The sequence below is a fragment of the Aquarana catesbeiana genome, linkage group LG02 (genome assembly GCF_042186555.1).
Source record: "Aquarana catesbeiana isolate 2022-GZ linkage group LG02, ASM4218655v1, whole genome shotgun sequence".
NCBI classification, from domain to species: Eukaryota; Metazoa; Chordata; class Amphibia; order Anura; family Ranidae; genus Aquarana; species Aquarana catesbeiana.
This window is the reverse complement of record NC_133325.1, coordinates 521,954,048-521,975,897: the sequence shown is the minus strand read 5'-3', so window position 1 is coordinate 521,975,897 and position 21,850 is coordinate 521,954,048. Positions and strand designations below refer to the sequence as shown.

General features: G+C 42.5%; 1 protein-coding gene across 1 annotated transcript in view; it reads right to left on the bottom strand.

Moving 5' to 3' along the window:
- DSTYK (dual serine/threonine and tyrosine protein kinase) overlaps positions 1 to 21,850 on the bottom strand; it is a 348,400-nt gene that overhangs the window by 78,110 nt on the left and 248,440 nt on the right. The window lies entirely within an intron of this gene.

Below are 21,850 nucleotides of genomic sequence, written 5' to 3'. Positions count from 1 at the left end.
CCTTGCAATCTTGACAAAACATTTTCCCCGATTCTTTCTATGCAGAGAATATTCTGCTCTGCTGCAGCTGACACCTGTCAAAAGAAAAAAAAAAAGGGGCAGTCTACCAAGTATCACAATATTCTTTAGCAGTGGAACCAAGTATAAACATTGTAACGATTTGTCCTTTAGATCAAAGGAATACACTTCGGTGTGTAAATGAGGAAAGTTTAACCACTTAAACTCTAATTCTTTTTCTAACATTTGTTGGTTAAATTTTTTTTTGCTAGAAAATTACTTAGAACCCCCAAACATAAATTTTAGCAGAGACCCTAGAGAATAAAATGGTGGTTGTTGCAATATTTTATGTCACACTGTATTTGCGCAGCATTCTTTCAAAAGCAATTTGTTTGGAAAAAAAAATATACACTAACGAATTAAAAAATAAACTAACCCGTAAAGTTAGCCCGATTTTTTTTGTATAATGTGAAAGGTTTTACGCCGCGAGAATTGTGATCTTTATTCTAAGCAAAAAAAATTGTGATTCTCATTTTGCACAGAATCGTGGAGCTCTAATAACCCACATAAAAAAACAAATCGTGTGTAGCACCACTTTGCAATATTTTCAATAGCGCAACTTAAATGAACCAGTGTGCAAAAAATCAACATATACAATTCGCACTTGTATGAGCAGCCGCTGCCGACCCGGAATTGTGCAGTGGCATGACATCAGCACAAGAAACTCTACCCGTTAATATAAAAGCTCTTCGTTTTATATTAAAGATTGTATCATACACTAATCATCCATTAAAATATACACTATTGGAGAAAATTTTCTGGCTCTTGGTGAGCTTTATTTATCCCAGCTACAACTCGTCTACATCCCATTGGGAGGTGCTACCTGATGCAGACCTGGGGAGTGTTTTTTTTACATGCACGCTGTGGATGCTGTAACACTTACGCTGTTGTAATAACAGCCATCCGGTACAGTGAGTGTTGACTATTAGGGAGATGGCGATTGGCACACATTCTTCGAAGGATTTCTGCACGTGTGAAGGCGTCACATCTTTGCTTGATAGATCTATCATTGGAGGACTTATATACGGCTAATTGGGACTTTGTTTTTTTTTATAGGCAAATAGATTTTTTTTCACACTGGTTTAAATTGCACTAATTGAAAATATTGCAAAGTGGCGCTACACATTATTTGTACTCTTTTTGTAGCGGTCTGACTCCTATCAGTGAAAGATGCCAGGCACCAGGAGCTGGGGGGGGGGGGGGGTGGGCAGGCAACTCATGCCACCTAGTGCCCTTTGTTACTAGGAGTCTGGCACCACTATTCGCTACTCAAATTGGCATCGCCGTTATGTTGGCCCTGAAAGAATGTCATTCACACAAAGCCCACACCTGCGCAGAATGACCAGTCTTAAGTCATTTGTGAAGGGCTGAATGGCAGTCATTCTTTACATGTGCAGCGTCAAATGACTCCTTCAGGGCCAACATGCGTTTTTCATTGTTAAGATGTGGATGGCTCAAGCCACCTAGCATTATTTACATAATTAAATAATGCTAGGATGCTGGGGGCTTGTGCTGCCTAGTGTCCTAGCAACCAATAGTGCACATTTCCATACACCCGTGTTTGAGGTGTTAACACTTAGCAATTTTTACCTGTCCAAAAACCATTATAAAATTTCCCTTTAAAGAAAAACAGCCAGAAAGGAGTCACTAGTATTATATTAGAGCTCAAGCAATGTCAGAGTGCTCAATGCTCATTCAAACCACTAGGGGAGTTTGTATTCATGTACAAAGACACTGATAATGTATATACATGTCAATTTGTGTTATTTAAAATCTGACTAATATGAATAATCATCTGTTGACATTAACAAAAAAAATAGATTTTTGGACTCACTGTAAAATCCTTTTCACAAAGTCCATTGAGGGGCACAGCTTTGATGATAAACAACCTAGAGTTTTACTAATAATTACAGGAGAAATGGACATTGAGTATATAGAAAACTGAAGATCCTTAAAGGGGTTGTATAGGTAAGTGTTTTTTTCACCTTAATGTATCCTATGCATTAAGGTGAAAAAACACCTGTCAGTGACTGGCCCCCAGCCCCCCCTTTTTACTTACCTGAACCCTTGAACTTGTCCCACTGGGACGCGCCGTCTCTCTGCCTGGGGTTCTCGGCTGTTGATTGGATAGATTGATAGCAGCGCAGCCATTGGCTCCCGCTGCGGTCAATAAAATCCAATGACGCGGCAGTCGGGGCTGTGTCCTGCATTCAGCATCTATAAACGCCGAATGCTGGACTCGGGAGCGCGCCCGCAAGGTAACCCCCCCGGGACAGCGCTTCTCCTAGGGAGTTATTTGAAGTGGGGAGGAGCCGAGAGAGCCACCGAGGGGCCCAAGAAGACCAGGATCGGGGCCACTCTGCAAAACGAGCTGCACAGTAGAGGTAAGTATGATATGTTTGGTATTAAAAAAAAAAAAAAAAAAAAAATTAACTTTAGTGTCACTTTAAGGCTATAATCCCTTCCACATCACACACACTCAGTTGTAGCAAGCAGTCCAAAGAGAAAACATTATATACGGGGGCGGGGGGGGGGGGGGGACTACGTCCCTCAATAGACCCAGGAAAGTATTTTACAATGGAGTACAAAAATCCTACTTGTGCTTATGGTGTGTTTTTCATAGGTCATGTGACAAACATCGCGTCAAAAGAAAAAAAACAAAAAAAACACTGGTACATTATTGCTGCGTTTTCAATGCATTTGAAAGGGGAGGTGCTTTTGTGTTTTTTTTTTAACTGACCTAAAATGCAGCAAGCAAGATTAACACCACAACAGAAGAGCAACGGACCAGTGTGAAGGCATACATAGAATTTAAAAGGTATGCATTTTTCTTGGGCTAAAAGTGTCTCTATCTATCTATCTATCTATATATATATATATATATCTCTAGATCTAGATCTCTATATCGAGCGTATATACACATACACACACAGTATCTCACGAAAGTGAGTACACCCCTCACATTTTTGTAAAGATTTTATTATAGCTTTTCATGTGACAACACTGAAGAAATGACACTTTGCTACAATGTAAAGTAGTGAGCGTACAGCTTGTATAACAGTGTAAATTTGCTGTCCCCTCAGAATAACTCAACGCTTAACCTAGCTGTTCATCATAAAAGGTTTCCATTTGTGTTGCCTGGTTGGCACTTCTAGAGACTTTACAACATCTGGCATAACGGCTAATGTGTTTTATGATTCGGGGGTGGCAGAGAAAACTGCCCCCATTGTTGGGCATCGGCCCATTACACTGGATGCCAGATTAGTCTTGATTGTTGTGTTATAACTCCAGGGTATCAGTTGTGCCCATTTTTTCTCTTTTTGGTTTTAGCAGTTTACTCTGAGACAGCTCCCTGAATGATATATACCGCTAAAAAAAAAAAAAAAAAGTACAAATACCAAGACCTCACCTCCCCTGCACAGCCTGGGTGTTGGCTCTATGTATAAAGCACATGCAATAGAGGAAATCCAGACTCCAGTGAAAAATGTCTTTATTAAATAAAATCGCTAAGAAAAAAAGACTGGAAATTCGGTTAAAAAATGAATTTTTCTTTGTTTGTTATAAAATTTAGCAAATTAGTAATTTTTCCTCATAAATTTTGGCCAAAATTTATACTGCTACATATCTTTGGTAAAAAGAAGTACAAATTGGTGTATATTATTTGGTCTGTGTGAAAGTTATATAGAGTCCAAAAGCTATGGTGCCAATATCTGAAAATTGATCACACCTGAAGTACTAATTTCTTGAGACCCTAACATGCCAGAAAAGTACAAATACCCCCCAAATGACCCCTTTTTGGAAATAAGACATTCCAAGGTATTTAGTAAGAGGCATGGTGAGTTTTTTTAAGTTGTCATTTTTTCCCCACAATTCTTTGCAAAATCAAGATTTTTTTTTTTCCACAAAATTGTCATTTTAGCAGGTTATTTCTCACACACAGCATATGCATACCACAAATTACACCCCAAAACACATTCTGCTATTACTCCAGAGTAAGGCGATACCACGTGTGAGACTTTTACACAGCGTGGCCACATACAGAGGCGCAAAATGCAGGGAGCACCTTCAGGCGTTCTGGAGCACCCAGGCCAATTCTGACATTTCTCTCCTGCATGTAAAAATCATCATTTATTTGCTAGAAAATTACATAGAACCCCAAAACGTTATTTGTAGTCAGAGTCCTCTTAGACCGACAATAGTACCTTACCAAGACCTGCGGTGTGCCTTGGCCTGAATGGTCGGTATACCTGAAAAGAGGGCATACCCTGTATGGATGAAACTAAGATTATGACTGAGCAAGTATGACTGTAAGAGTGTGGGAACTGGGAGGGTGGGAACCTGAAACTCGAGCCGACGCTGAACCTGGCTGTGAAGGAGGGCTATATAAACCCGGACTCCTCCCACAAATCCAGGCTGGCCTGCAGCCAGCCTTATCAACTTGTAGTCAGAGTCTTCTTAGACTGACAATAGTACCTTACCAAGACCTGCAGTGTGCTTTGGTCTGAATGGTCGGTATACCTGAAAAGAGGGCAAAAGACACATGAGTAGGTGTAAAACACAGAACGTTTAATGGAAATGAGATAAGGGTCAATCCAACAAAGAGGCAAATGCCCTAATGACCTCTGTACGTGGTTCAGGAATGTACCTGCTAAAACAGGAGGACCTCCAATGCCCCATGTGCTTGATGATGAAAGGAGGCACCCCCTGTTTGGAAGCGGCTGATGCCGCCCCGATCCTGAAAGAATGGCCGTTAAATAGTATTGGATTAAAGCCCAATTTTGCGATCAGGATCCTAACATGTGCCATGAACTGTCTGGAAGTTAGAAGATCTAAGGGAAATGGCAACAAAGGGCTGTCTGGTGGGGAAGTAGCCAGAAATCTGGAAAGGGAGTCCAGTACCTTGAACAGACACCATCTGCTGTTGGTGCCGTAAAACTTGACCACGTGACCTTGACCCACCTGTCTGGTTTTATTATTATTGAGCTGCAGGGCAAAATGGTCCGGACACCTACTGAGACTGCCTTTGGACAGGAAAGGTGCCTGAAGATTGACCCGTGAAACCTCCCGTTCTGAGGAACCCAAAGAAAGTTAAGTATACAGCAGCCTTAAGCACCAGACTGGGACCTATACCAAAAGGGGATGATGACAGTAAATCCGAAATATCCTGTATCATCTGACCAGTAGGAAGCCTGCGCTTGACCCTGAGATTTCAGAATACCCCTCAACAAGGCCTTGAGAGGGTGAGCAGCAAAGATGGACGGTCTTGAAGGGTCTTGAAATACTGTACACCTGCCAGATACAACTTGATGGTACTAGCAGACAAAGCCAGCACACTGAGGCAATAGGCCGCAAATGCCATTACAGATTTGATGTCTCACAGACGGGTAGACGGATGAAGCCCCAAAAATTTTTCAAATTTCATCCAACCCGTGGAGTATGCTTTGAATGTGTTGATGGATAGGGATGCTTTGGCCAAACCGATCGCCTTTGTCCAGAACCTTGTCAGTCCATGGTGAGCAGGGAAAATGGAGGAACCAGCTTGCCCACCCTCTCTGCCTCTGGGTGCTGCAGGAAAAATGTATCAAATTTAAAAACGAGACAATGCATTGGTCGCCCTATTGAAATCCCCACTGATGAATTCCCCCTGGAAATAGAACCTGTGGGTCAAACCTAACCAAGTCAATCTGCGCAAGAAGGACATGATGACTTCCATCACAGCCTGGCCACATACAGAGGCAGAGTATGGCAGAATCCCAACTGGGATGTCTAGAGCCCCTTGGAAGCTTAATGCTTTGTGATTACAATTGTTGCCCTCCCATGATCGAATTTCCCAACACATTCACTTCCTTCCAAACGCATGAAAAGCACACTGACCGATTACTGGTGTGGGAGGCAGTCAAAACTTTTACGTGGTAACTTTATTGCAGAAATCAATGAGGTTAAGCACTCGTCCTCAGAATTACTTGATCAGGTTGAACAGCAGGTTCGACGGCTTAAACTTGACTATATTACCTTTAGACCGCTTCATGACATCTGCTGCTGAATATAAAAGGTTCTTTAGCAAACTAGCATCCTTTGAGGAGGGGGAGAGGTCTCAGCTAGACTTGTGCACTCCCAGCAGGCTTCCCCATCTATAGGGGCCATTAAGTCCAAACTAGATCAAATAGTGAACACTCCTGATCATGTTCTTTCCGAATTAACAGCTTTCTATGAAGATTTATATAGCATGCATAGAGAGCACTCCTTGGCGGATACGGTATTTACAGGTCAACTTCCTCCCTACTCTTTCTAAAACACACAAGACAGTTAGATGCTCCTATTACACTGGAAGAGCTGCAGCGGGCGAGCAGTTTTTCCCAACTGCAAAACGCATGGGAGTGTTGGTCTGCCCATGGGGGTATATGCACAATATGGGGCTCAACTATTACAGTGGATATAAAAAGTCTACACACCCGTGTTATGTCATCAGGTTTCTGTAATGTAAAAAAAAAAAAAAAAAGAAAACAGATAAATCATTTCAGAACTTTTTCCACCTTTAATGTGACCTTTAAACTGTACAGCTCAGTTGAAGAACAAACTGAAATATTTTAGGTGGAGGGAAGTAAAAATAAAAGAATAAAAAATATGGTTGCACAAGTGTGCACACCATTAAAGCGGAGTTCCACACATAAATGAAACTTCCGCTTTTCGGAAGCCTCCCCCCTCCGGTGTCACATTTGGCACCTTTCAGGGGGGAGGGGGATGCACATACCTGTATAATACAGGTATTTGCACCCACTTCCGGGCATAGACTTCTGTGGGAGTCTATACCACCCCCCCCCCCCCGTCTGATGGGAAACACACGGGTCCCGGAGACAGCAGGGACCATTCAGATTGCGCAGCGCAACTCACGCATGCGCAGTAGGGAACCGGGAAGTGAAGCCGCAAGACTTCACTTCCTGATTCCCTCACTGAGGATGACGGCGGCAGCAGCCGAGAGATTGATCGGTTGCCGACGTCGCTGGACCCTGGGACAGGTAAGTGTCCATTTATTTAAAATCAGCAGCTGCAGTATTTGTAGCTGCTGGCTTTTAATTTTTTTTTTTTTTTTTTGTGGACCTCCTCTTTAACCACCTCAATACCAGGCCTATTCTGGCACTTCTCTCCTACATGTAAAAATCATCATTTTTTTGCTAGAAAATTACTCAGAACCCCCAAACATTATATATATATATATATATATATATATATATATATATATATATATATATATATATATATATATATATATATATATATATATATATATATATATATATATATATATATATATATATATATATGTTTTTTTTTAGCAGACACCCTAGGGAATAAAATGGCGCTCATTGCAACTTTTTCTCACACGGTATTTGCGCAATAATTTTTAAAACGCCTTTTTTTTGGAAAAAAAAATGGTTTCATGAATTAAAAAATAACAAAACAGTAAAGTTAGCCCAATTTTTTTGTATAATGTGAAAGATGTTACGCCGAGTAAATAGATGCCTAACATGTCACGCTTTAAAATTGCGCACAATCATGGAATGGCGCCAAACTTCATAACTTAAAAATCTCCATAGGCGACGCTTTAACATTTTTTACAGTTTACCAGTTTAGTGTTACAGAGGAGGTCTAGTGCTAGAATTCTTGCACATGCTCTAACGCACGCGGCGATACCTCACATGTGTGGTTTGTGCGGCGTTTACATATGTGGGTGGGACTTACGTGTGCGTTTGCTTCTGAGCGCGAGCTACCGGGGACAGGGGCGTTTTAAATTTTATTTTGATTAATTTTTTTATTTTTACACTTTTTTTTACATTTTTTTTTTATCACTTTTATTCCGATTACAAGGAATGTAAACATCCCTTGTAACAGGAATCTATGTGACAGGTCCTCTTTATGGAGAGATGCGGGGTCAGTAAGACCCCACATCTCTCCTCCAGGCTGGAAAGCATGAGATCGGGAAATTTTCTTTTACTGATCTCATGCTGACAGCCGCGATCGCGTCTTCATTTATTTCCGGGTACCTGGGCGTGACGTCATAACATCGTGCCCGGGCCTCCGACGGTCAGAGATGACTGGTGACCATCTCCCGTCGCCTAGAAGAACAATCAAGCAGCGGAACTGCCGCTATGATCATTCTTATCGTGCACAGAATCGTCGGCTGAAAAGAATGATATCTGAATGATGTCTGTAGCTACAGGCATCATTCAGATATCACCCCACAAACACAAGGACGTTTGTATACAGTGGCCGGTTTTGAAGTGGTTAAATACTTTGTTCAAGCACCTTTTGATTTTATTACAGAAGTCTTTTTGGGTATGAATCTATCGGCATGGCACATCTTGACTTGGCAATATTTGCCCACTCTTTGCAAAAACACTCCAAATCTGTCAGATTGCGAGGACATCTCCTACGCACAGCCCTCTTCAGATCACCCCACAGATTTTCGATCGGATTCAGGTCTGGGTTCTGGCTGGGCCATTCCACAACTTTAATCTCCTTCTGGTAAAACCATTCCTTTTATTTGAATGTATGCTTTGGATCGTTGTCATGCTGAAAGATGAAGTACCTCTTCATATTCAGCTTTTTAAGCTGAATCCTGAAGGTTTTGTGCTAATATCAACTGGTATTTGGAACTGTTCAAAATTCCCTCTACCATGACTAAGGCCGTTGTTCCAGCTGAAGAAAAACCACCTCAGAGCACGATGCTGCCACCACCATGCTTCACTGTGGATATGGTGTTCTTTTGGTGATGTGCAGTGTTTTTGGGCCAAACATATCTTTTGGAATAATGGCCGAAAGTTCAACCTTGGCTTCATCAGACCATAACAAATTTTCCCACATGCTTTTGGGAGACTTCAGATGCGTTTTTGCAAAATTAAGTCGGGCTTGGAGGTTTTTATTTGTCAGAAAGGGCTTTAATCTTGCCACTCTACCACATAGCCCAGACATGTGAAGAACACGGGAGATTGTTGTCACATGTACCACACAGCCAGTAATTGCCAGATATTACTGCAGCTGCCTTAACTATTTAAGGTCTCTGTGGACCAAAGCTTTTGATGTAAGATTCGACTAAGTAAATGTCAGGAAAAACCTACTAGAACAGCTGAACTTTACCCTAGGTTCACACCTATGCGTTTAGTGTGTTTTGCAGTTTGCAGAAACACACTAGTGTCCATTTAACATGGTTGCCTATGCTACAAATTCACATCTATGTATTTTGCAGCGGGTGCGTTTTTGGAAAGGGCTGATTTGCAGGTAATAGACCTTAATAGAACCGCACCAGAAACGCAAGTGTTGTGTTTGTGATGCGATTTCATGTGTTTTGCGGTTTTTAACAAATGTATATAGCTGGTTGCTAAGTAACGGCGTGGGGTTCTCCCCCCCCCCCCCCCCAAGGTCTAGACAAGGTCCTTCTGGTCTAGTATGGATTGGGAGGGGATCCCCCAGGTCAAAACATAAAATTAAAAAAAAAAAAAAAAAAAAAAAAAAGAAGACGTGGGGTCCCCCCCCATACTAGACCCTTATCCGAGCATGCTGCCCAGTAAGTCAGAAAAAAGGGAGGAGAGGAGCAAGCGTCCCCCTCCTGAACAATACCAGGCCACATGCCCTCATCTTGGGGGGGTGCTTTGGGGCAGGGGGGGCTCTGCGCTTGCCACCCCAAAGCACTTTGCCCCCCCATGTTGAGGGAAAAAAAAAAAAAAAACGTAAAATGCATGAAAACTACATGCAAAAAACGCAAAATGCACTGCAAAACATGCCTGAAAAATGCATCAAGTGCAGCCGTACAGATATGAACCTAAACTTATTTGAGGCTAATCAGAGATACTTTAAAATGATGGTAGGTGTGTACTGACTCCTATTTGCCATGTGGTGGTTACAGCACTTTTCATTTTGAGCACTTTTTATACACCCCAGACGAAGCTCTTTAGAGTGAAACATCTAGAGTTGACTGACTCCTGTTTAACATGAGTTTGAATGTGATTGCTTAATTCTGAACACATCTACATCCCCAGTAATAAGAGGGTGTGCATACTTATGCAACCGCACTGTTTTTATTTTCACTCTTCCCCCCCACCCCCAAAAGATTTCAGTTTGTTGTACAGTTTATAGGTAACATTAAAAAGGTAGAAAAAGTTCTCCAATCATTCATCTTCGTCTCTTTTTTACATCACAGAAACCTGTCATTTTAACAGGGGTGTGTAGACTTAATATCCACTGTATAATGCAGCTCGTACTTCCCAATGTCTCCCCCTTCGATGTCAAGAGCACAAATCATCCTATTTTTGAAACCTGGTAAAGACCTTTTGGAACCAGGCTCTTACAGGCCCATCTGTTTGCTTCAATGAAATATTAAAAATTCTTGCCAAAGTCCGTGCCCTACAGTTAAACGTGGTTAATTCTGCCATTATCCACCAGAACGAGGCAGGTTCCATGTTGCACAAATCAACCTCTGTCAATTTGCAACAGTTTTAAAATGATATGCAAACCCCATCAGATAACTTGGGGATAAAGATCGCTGTCATCACTCAGAGCTAAAAAGTCCTTTGATAGCATTTATTGGCAATACCTCTGGGCTTTACTAGGCAGGTTTGGTGAAGTTTCTATCTCCTGGGTCCATTTATTATACTGTGTCCCCCAGGCTACAATTCGGGTGTTGGGAAGAATTTCAAACCTCTTTACTTTAGGCAGAGGAACTAGACAGGGCTTCCCGTTGTCAGAGGGAGATTAGGGAAGTAAACAAGTGGCTGAGGAGCTGGTGTAGTAAGGAGGGGTTTGGGTTCCTGAGGACTGGACCGACTTCAGTCGGTCACCAGTACTATAGAAAGGATGGACTGCACCTAAATGAGGAGGGTGCAGATCTGCTGGGAGTGAAGATGGGCAAAAAGTTAGACGGGTTTTTAAACTAGGCGACGAGGTGGAGGGTCCAGAGGTAGAGATAGTCAGCGGGGAACATATTCCACAGGGTAATAACGGGGGCCATTAGTGGTAGCTTGACTAAAGCACATAAAAACCCAAGGTAAGTATAGTAACAAGTCCTAGCTGCAATCTCGGAACACCCAATAAGAGGATAATATGCGACTGGGCTAAACTACGTGGCATGTTCACCAATGCCAGGAGCCTGGCAGACAAGATGGGTGAACTAGAGATACTGTTGTAAGAGGAGGATTTGGATTTTGTGGGAATTTCAGAGACCTGGTTCAACAGCTCTCATGATTGGCTGGCGACCATTCAAGGGTATACCCTTTATCGCAGGGATAGAGAGGGTAAAAAAGGGGAAGGGGTATGCCTATATATCAAGAATAATGTACAAGTGAATGTGAGAGATGACATCACTAAGGGAGCTAGGGAGGAGGTGGAATCCTTATAGGTAGAGCTCCAAAGGGTTGAAGCTAAGGGGAAAATAATACCGGGAGTATGCTATGGGCAGCCTAACCTGAGGGAGGAGGGGGAGACGGATCTATCACAATTTGGATTAGCAGCAAGGATGGGAAGTGTTATAATGGGGGATTTTAATTATCCAGACTGGGTGGAGGGAACCATGCATTCATCTAAGCCTTTTGCAGTTCCTAAATGTCTTGCAGGACAATTTCATGGGTCAGGTGGTAGACATACCAATTAGAAATAAAGCGTTACTGGATCTACTGATTACCAATACAGATCTGATAATATGGGGCAATTTAGGAAACAGCGATCACAGGTCAATTGGCTTCAGTATAAATCACACAAATAGGAATTTCAAAAGAGCCAACTTCCCTAAACTACGAACCTTGCTAGAAGGCATAAATTAGGAAAAAATCTTAGGAACAAAGAACACGGAGGAGAGATGGGTATGCTTTAGGAGCATATTAAATAAGGGCATTAGCCAATGCATCCCATTGGGTAATAAATTTAAAAGAGCGAACAAAAGTCCTGGATGGCTTAACACCAATGTAAAAATGCATATAAAAGCAAAGGAGAAGGCCTTCAAAAGATAAAAGGTTAAGGGATCATCATCAGCATTCAGACTTTATAAAGAATGCAACAGGAAATGTAAGAGTGCAATTGGGCGGCTAAGATGGAACATGAAAGACACATAGCAGAGGAGAGCAAAAAAAATCCCAAGAAATTCTTTATGGGAGAAAAAAAAAAAAAAGATAGACCATATTGGCCCCATAAAGAATGAGGAAGGACATCTGGTTACAAAGGTGAAGGTATTTAATTTATTCTTCTCCTCAGCCTTCAGAAGGGAATCGGGGGGGCTTCAGTAACCAAAACTGCAGTGTTTTTCCTCATGACACATCACAGGAAACACCCTCATGGTTAACAGAGGACAGAATTAAAATTAGACTTGGGAAATTTAACATTAATAAATCACCAGGACCAAATGGCTTGCACCCGAAAGTACTTCGGGAACTTAGTCAAGTAATTGCCAGACCATTGTTCCTAATTTTTACTGACAGTCTTCTGACTGGAATGGTACCAGCTGATTGGAGAAAAGCCAATGTAGCACCAATATTTATAAAGGGCCCAAAATACATCCCTAGGAAATACAGACCAGTAAGCCTAACATCAATAGTATGCAACCTCTTGGACGGATTATATACAAGATTTGAGAACGGTATCAGTAATCAGCATGGATTCATGAAGCATCGCTCTTGCCAAACTATTAACCTTCTATGAGGAGGTGAGTTGCCATCTACAAAAGGAAGGCCCGTAGATGTGGTGTATCTGGATTTTGCAAAAGCATTTGACACAGTTCCCCATAAACGTTTACTGTACAAAATACGGTCCGTTGACATGGACCATAGGGTTCATGGATTGAAAACTGGCTACAAGGGCGAGTTCAGAGGGTAGTGATAAACGGGGAGTACTTGGAATAGTCAAGGGTGGGTAGTGGGTTCTGTGCTGGGGCCAATCCTATTTAATTTGTTCATAAACGACCTGGAGGATGGGGTAAACTGTTCAATCACTGTATTTGCAGACAACACTAAGCTAAGTAGGGCAATAACTTCTCCGCAGGATGTGGAAACCTTGCAAAAAGATCTGAACAAATTAATGGGGTGGGCAACTACATGGCAAATGAGGTTTAACCACTTGCCGACCGTCTCCTGTACATATATGTCGGCAGTTTAAAGATGGATATCTCGGTAATGGCAGCAGCTGCTCCCACAACTGGGGTATTCATCTTTACGGCCGGCGGTTCTGTTTTCGATAATGGTGGTCTCTGTGGCGGATTCGCCGCAAGATCACCATTATCGGCAGCGGGAGAGGGGCCACCCCCCTCCCGTACCCTTACCGGAGCTGTCGGCAGCGGCGATCGGGACCTGTCCGTGGCTGGGCATGGAGACGAGTGAGGGGAAGATGGCCCCCACCCGTCTCCATACTATAGCAGGGCGGAAGCGACATCAAAACGTCTGCCCATACAAAAAAGTTTTTTTTTTTTTTTTAAATTGCATTTAAGTCCAAAACTTAGATCTGAGGTCTTTTTGACCCCCAGATCTCATATTTAAGAGGACCTGTCATACATTTTTTCTATTACAAGGGATGTTTACATTCCTTGTAATAGGAATTAAAGTGACCCTTTTTTTTTTTTTTTTTTTTAAAACCGTGAAAAAACAAATAAAATCAAGAATAAAAAATTTTTTTTTTTTTAAAGCGCCCCATCCTGACGAGCTTGCGCGCAGAAGCGAAGGCATAAGTGAGTAGCGCCCGTATATGAAAACGGTGGTCACCACACGTGAGGTATCGCCACAATCATTAGAGTGAGAGCCATAATTCTAGCCCTAGACCTCCTCTGTAACTCAAAACATGCAACCTGTAGAATTTTTAAATGTCGCCTATGGAGATTTTTAAGGGTAAAAGTTTGACGCCATTCCACGAGCAGGCGCAATTTTGAAGCGTGACATGTTGGGTATCAATTTACTCAGCGCAACATTATCTTTCACAATATAAAAAAAATTGGGCTAACTTTACTGTTCTTTTTTTATTCAAAAAAGTGTTTTTTTCCAAAAAAAGTGCACTTGTAAGACCGCTGCGCAAATACAGTGTGACAAAAAGTATTGCAATGACCGCCATTTTACTCTCTGGGGTGTTAGAAAAAAAAATGTATAATGTTTGGGGGTTCTAAGTAATTTTCTAGCAAAAAAACTTGTTTTTAACACAGAGTCTGAAAAAGGGGCCTGGTCTTTAAGTGGCTAATGTAGAAAAAATGTAAAATAATGTATTTGGGTGGCAAAAATATGAATGCAATCTATACACTGGGGGGAAAACCTCTGGGGGAATCTAGGATGGGAAATGACCTGGGGGTCCTAGTAGATAGGCTCAGCAATGGCATGCAATGCCAAACTGCTGCTAACAAAGCAAACAGAATATTGGCATGCATTAAAAGGGGAATTAACTTCAGGGATAAAGCGATAATTCTCCCGCTCTACAAGACTCTGGTCCGGCTGGACCTAGAGTATGCTGTCCAATTCTGGGCACCAGTCCTCAGGAAGGATGTACTGGAAATAAAGCGAGTACAAAGAAGGGCAACAAAGCTAATAAAGGGTCTGGAGGATATTAGTTATGAGGAAAGGTTGCGAGCACTGAACTAATCCTCTCTGTAGAAGAGATGCTTGAGAGGGGATATGATTTCAATTTACAAATACCATACCCGAAAATAGGGATAAAACTTTAGTGGAAGGGAATTTAACAAGACGCGCGGCCACTCATTAAAATTAGAAAGAAAAAAAAAAAAAGAAGAGGTTTAACCTTAAACTGCATAGAGGGTTCTTTACTGTAAGAGTGGCAAGGATGTGGAATTCCCTTCCAGAGGCGGTGGTCTCAGTGGGGAGCATCGATAGTTTAAAAAAAAAATGATTAGATAATCACCTGAACGACCACAGCATACAGGGATATACAATGTAATACTGACATATAATCACACACACAGGATGGACTTGGTCTTTTTTCAACCTCACCTACTATGCAACTATGTAACAATGTTTTGGGAAGGGATCAAATACTTATTTCACTTATTAAAATGCAAATCAATTTATTTCTTTTTTGGAATGCGTTTTCTGGATATTTTTGTTATTCTGTCTCACTGTTAAAATAAACCTATTAAACATGATAGACTGATCATATGTCAGTGGGCAAACATACAAAATCAGCAGAGGAGCAAATACTTTCCCCCCCCCTCACTGTATACATGAAAAAAATCATGTTATACACTGACATGATAATGCTAGGTGACACCTCACTGTTCTTACAGGCAGCTATGGACACTTTTGGGACTAATCATTAATTGGACCAAATCTGCCTTAATGCTGTTGGACAGGGAGGGGAATCAGACCCTTCTTGCCCCATACCACTTACTACTCAGTTCAAGTACCTTGCGTTTTACATTCCCTGGTTCTTACAGATGTTTGTAGACTTAATAATTGTCCCACTTCTTACATGTTTCCGAGACAAAACTAAGGTGTGGTCAAATCTAAAGTTGTCTGTTGTGGGTAAAACAAATTTGATAGAGGATTCCTTTGCTGCAGTTTCTGTATTACACAATATCCCTGTTGTGATCCCATTGAAAACTTTTAGATTAGCAAACGATATTTTTCGGTCTTTCCTGTGGAACGACCGTCCTCTAAGGGTTCAGCTGGAACAACTCCAGCGCCCCAAGGATGACGTGGCCTGGCTTATCATAGCCCATGGCTATATTATTTTGCAGCACAACTGCAACACCTGGTTGGTTGCATGATGCCCATCGCAGAAGCGGATCCCTTATGCCTCAACTCCACTAGTAGGATTGTACTTGCCTATACACATAGGGATTTAATTCCCGAGGGGCTGGACTCTCAGGCTCTCGGTAAACCCAATAGATGCTTCCCCACCCGCCACTACTAGGATTGTACTTGCCTATACACATTTATAGGGGCTGGACTCTCAGTAAACTCAATAAGTGCTTCCCTGCTTACAACTTAATGCAAAAGATTTGGAATAAAGTTGGATACCTGCAGAGGGTAACAAGCTTAACCAAATACAGTCCAATCTGGCATAATGCCTCCTATGATGAGTTGGCTAAACTGCAGCAGGGCTCTCGCTGGAACAAATGTGGGATTACCCATTTATATCATATTTTCAAAGATGGAGTTCTGTTATCTTTTCTGAGTTACAAACTACTTTTAAGCTACCAGCATACATGTATTATGAACCATTACGACATGCTATAAGGGGAATACTCCCGACTGGCATTTATCTCCTACACCATTTTTTTTTTAACCTAAGTGCTCCAAGGGGTTTATTTCACAATTTTATTCTATGGCAGGGGTAGGCAGCCTTTTGAGAACAGTGTGCCAAAAAAGTTTTCAAAGAAATTGAGTGCCGCTTAAAAAAAAAAAAAAAAAAAGTCAACCTCAAATCACGAAAATTAATTTTTGTAAAGCAAATGATGTAAACTGCTTGAGTAATAGTGAGATATTAACATCCTGCACTTTCACGCCTCAGATCAGTCCCAATTCCAGCACCTTCAGTCCTCAGATAAGCCCCAACTCATGCACCTTCACACCACTGTACCCTCCCCCTTTCTCAACTTCACATTTTAGATCAGCCCCAATTCATGCACCTTCAAACCTCAGATCACTGTACCCACCTGCTAATCTGCCCCCACTACTGTACCCCCCTGCTTACCTTTTCCAATATTTAACCACCCCCCCTGCACATCTGCCCCACCGCTGTAACCCCCCCCGCACATCTGCCCCACCGCTGTAACCCCCCCGCACATCTGCCCCACCGCTGTAACCCCCCCCGCACATCTGCCCCACCACTGTAACCCCACCTGCACATCTGCCCCACTGTTGTATCCCCCTGCACATCTGTGATATGCACAATAAGCAGAGTGGTACAGGGAAGCAGAGATATGACCGCTACCTGCCCTGGCACACTCATCCCGGCTGATTCACCTTTCGCACCCAGCCCAGATGCTTGTATGTGATGTCACATACAAGCATCTGGAATGGATGTGCAGTGATGCTCAGGTCAGGGGCATTTTCTGAAAGCAGTAGGCCTGTGTGCAAGATCATACTTTTTTTTTAATAGCGAATGTGTTTTCAGGAGCAGCGATTTTAAGGATGCTTAAAGTGCAACAATTAAATTAAAAAACTCCTTTAACTATAGTGCCCGGGGGGGTCCCCTTAGTCTGTTTGTAAAGTGGCGCATCTGTAGCATGCATAGAACATGCTGCTGCAAAAATAACATTTCTAAAAGAAAAAAAAAAAACACGACAAATCACATTTAAATTGCTGGCACGACCCTTCGGATCTGGTAGGGATTTTAAAGTGGAACCCCATGCCAAAGTAAAAAATATTATAATAAAAAAAGTTCAGTTCCTTTATTAAAAAATGAAAAATAAAAGCCGTTTCCCGATCACTAAATTAAAACATGTAAATACATTGTCGATCACACGGCTCGCCACACCCGAATTATTCCGAAATATGACAAACACAAAACAATCATAAAAATTGAGAAGTTCTGGCACTTACTACACATAGATCCCACTCTAAACACACATATATCAGAAACTCCAGCTATCACATAGCAAAGGGCAAAATCACTTAAAGACCAACTTGTACAGAGTGAATTTGTAGGTACTTATTAGGAATGACCCCTGAAAAAGGCTTGGCACATTCACATGTGGCGGCTGTTCAATTTGCCAATACATAAATATTCGACATTACACTCCCTAATGGGCGTACACACAAACCACAACATTTTGCCAACTGTAAAAACGGAAGGAGTAGCTTACCTCTTGATGTGTCAATGTAACTGCTTCTACGTAGGCAAAACAAAATTAGACTTTTTTAAAAGCGCTGGTGACCTGTATGAAAGTCAGCTAACCCTGACCTTATCATTAATTGCCACCAGAGTAGATTCCCCAAAATACAGTTTCTTATTTTGGATAGGATCCTAGTCCCAGGGGTTGAGATTGGAATAAGCTCCTACCACAGCATGAATCACGCTGGATTGCGGAGCTTGGGGTAACCTCACCCCTGGGACTCTATGAACAAATGAGTTTCCGACCCTTCCTTGAGGGATTCGCCTCAGGAGGGTGCGAGAATTAATTACTTCAATTATTGATTTTCTTCTTCCTTGTTTTTAGTCTACCAATATACAGTCCAGCTATGATGTATGAAACTTGAAGGTGCCTTTGATTGTTGAATTATGTACTCTGTTGAATGTATACTCATATTGTCACCTTAGATACGGTTGATCAACAATCCATATGCACATGCGGTCCCCCTTTAAGTGACCGGCGACAGTTTCCCACATTGGCGATTGTCATTTGTGGTTGGGCCCCCTCTTTTTCCCACCCTGCGCACGGGGTCCTCCTGCTCATGCAGGCAGCCTTATTGTAGCCCAGGGGGAGCGGCTTTCCTGAGTTGCCCAATAATATTGGGCAGCCGGGTCCTGTTTCCACTAGGGACGCCTCCATTGTAGCGGTGGGCGGCTTCTGCAGGACGCTTTCCCCTTGGTCTACCTTGTTTTTTGCGTGGGGGGCGCCCTGTAGAGGAAGTGCGAGGTATTTTCAGGCAACGCAGTGTGCCTGTGTTGTTGACGGACACTAGTTTGTGTACCGATGTGGACAGCACAGAGGGCGGTCCCATCTGCTTCATGCATGCGTGCCAGGTCAGTTTGGACGTGACGCACCCACTTGAATGGCAGACATAACGACGTCACTCGCCATTCCTACCCTAGGTCTAACACCCCCATGCACACATTGGTCGTGGTGCGCCTGCGCTGTTGTCAGGCGTGAGTTTGTGCATCATTGACGTGGATAGCATAGAGGGTGATCCTGTCAATTACACACATGCGCGTTGGGCCCGATTGGATGTGACGCACTCACGCGAATGGCGGACGTGACGAAATGACGTCACACACCATCCCTATTTAAGCCCAAACACCCCTATTGACAGCGTTCGCTGCCATTTGGTGACACAGCTGTCGAGACCTGGACACACTTTGAAGGTAAGCCTACTGCTCTGTTTGGATATTAGGGGAATGCTTGGTTTACTGGCTTCCTGGCCCCCTCCTTAACCAGCTTTTACTGATTGGGCAAAGTGAACACCCGCCGAACACCCTGCAAATTCAAGTGTTCCCCTCATTGTCATGTTCAAGAAACCAGTTTGAGATGATCTGAGCTTTGTGATATGGTGCATTATCCTGCTGGAAGTAGCCATCAGAAGATGGGTACACTGTAGTCATAAAGGGATGGACATGGTCAGCCACAATACTTAGGTAGGCCGTGGCATTTAAACGAAGTTCAACTGGTATGAAGGGGCCCAAAGTGTGCCAAAAAAAATATTCCCCATACCATTACACCACCACCAACCTGAACTGTTTAAACAATGCAGGATGGATCCATGCTTACACCAAATTCTGACCCTACCATCTGAATGTTCCAGCTGAAATTGAGACTCCTCAGACCAGGCAACGTTTTTCCCAATCCTCTATTGTGCAATTTTGGTGGGCTTGTGCGAATTGTAGCCTCAGCTTCTTGTTTTTAGCTGACAGGAGTGGCACCCGGTGTGGTCTTTTGCTGCCATAGCCCATCTGCTTCAACGTTTGATGTATTGTGCATTCAAAGATGGTATTCGGCATACCTGGTTGTAACCAGTGGTTATTTGAGTTAATGTTGCCTTTCTATCATCTCAAACCAGTCAGCCCATTCTCATTTGACATCAACAAGGTATTTTCCTCCACAGAACTGCTGCTCACTGGATATTTTCTCTTTTTCAGGACCCCTTTCTGTAAACCCTAAAGATGGTTGTGCGTGAAAGTCCCCTTTCTTCCCCATTCTGATGCTCAGTTTTGACAGGTACCCGTTCCCACTTCCTGATGACTTAGCCGCAGTGAGGTCACCCAGAAGTTCAGCCCCCTCCTTCCCCCACCACCGGGCAATTCACAAAGCGCAGCACGCTTCGCGCATGTGAAGTAGGGAACCGGCTGTGAAGCTGCAAGGCTGTACACCAGTGTCTGTTTGCAAAATAAGATTAAGGTAATAAGGTATTTTTCTAACCCTTATGCCCCACAAATTTTAAAGAGAATTTTCCCCCCGCTACTTGCAGCTATCCACAGGGGCTTACAGTATTGGTGACCTTTCTCTCACACATGATTTGGGAGGAATAGCATCTTGAAAAATGAATATACGTCCCCATTTCCTTTACTTTCGGCAAACCCTCCTAATCTTCATCCTGCCCTCTTTCCTACATACGGTCAGAAGAGAGATCTCACAGTCCCTCTAAGCAGACAGTGCTGCCAGTATAAAAACAAACCCTTAGGGACCCCATGCTTTGTGGTGACATGGGTTTCCCCAATCCAATATGATTAGGCGAGTCACTTAAACAGGATTTTGGATTGGTGTAAACACGCCAAGACTAAAAGCCCTGGAGCAATGTACCCTTTACAAGAAACACTCCCTCGGTTGTCTGGTCCAAGGCCCATTTCTATCAGGGATCATTCAACTACAGGAATTACCCTTAAGATCACTTTCAAAACATACCTATTAATAGATCGGCTATCTCCCCCATGTTAACCAACCCTGATTTCACCCCAGGTTGCCAGGACCCCAAAATCCGTTTTTCTTTACAAATGCTTTCAGCCCAATGAACTTCAGAAAAGTTGATAGTTAGAAAAACATTCCAGCAATCCAATCAATCTTAGCCGCCCCCAGTGCCTATTTGGCAGGCATACCATATCAGATATTTCCTACTCTCTTCAACACAGACAGGTAAATCTCTTCGACCCGTCATCTTTGGTTGTAAGAACCTCACCCTGCTCAGACATGGCCTATATGCTACCTACAACACACTTCCTTCCCGTCCCAAGCATTGTGTCCTCTTTCTTGACTGAATAGGAAAAAGATCTTATTCAACAATGTACATCATAACAAATAGGGAGCTCTTGCACAAATCTTCTATACCCTCTAGGCTTTAGGAGCCTAGCTAAAAGGTATTACACAGAATGTTCCCAGGTTTTAATCCTTACCACTGGAGAAGTGGATACCCTAAAGCCCTGTATATTGGCCAAATGTCAGAAGACAACAGGTAGTTAAAAAAAAAAAAAAAAAAAAACACGGCCAACGTGTGCATGTCAGTCTGCCGGACGTGCATGCTGGAAAACTGACAGAGCGCTAACAAGAGTGTTCTGGCAGGGGGCTGTCCCACTGTCCACACACACAACAGTGGCTTCCGACTGAAGCCGTCAGTTTTTTTTTTTGTGCAATCAAAACTGTAGTGTTTACCTGGCTTTATTAGTTTTTTTTCTATGGTTATATAAACAGTTTGGAATTTTCTGAGGAAAGAAAGCAGTGGTGAGCTCAGCAACATAAAAAGGCCTGGACATCCATGGAAGACAACAGTGGTGGATGATCGCAGAATCCTCTCTATGGTAAAGAAAAACCCATTCACAACCGTGTACAAAAATGGTTGCAGTTATTAAAATATGTGCTTGATATTTATGTTCAACCCCTTGAATTAAAGCTGAAAGTCTGCACTTCAAATTAATTTGGATTGTTTCATTTTAATTTTATTCTGGTGGCATACAGAGTGAAAAAGTATGAAAATTGTGCCTGTGTCCAAATATATATGGACTGTATTTCATGTATTCTGTTCTTGTCTGTGGATTCATCCTTTTGGACCAAGATCTGTGATTTGATCTAGGAACCTAAAGTGTAAGTAAACCCCCCTATCGTTTTCAGCCAAGGAAGCTGCCATCTTTGCCTCTGTTTAATCTACAATGCTGCATGATGATGATGATCATG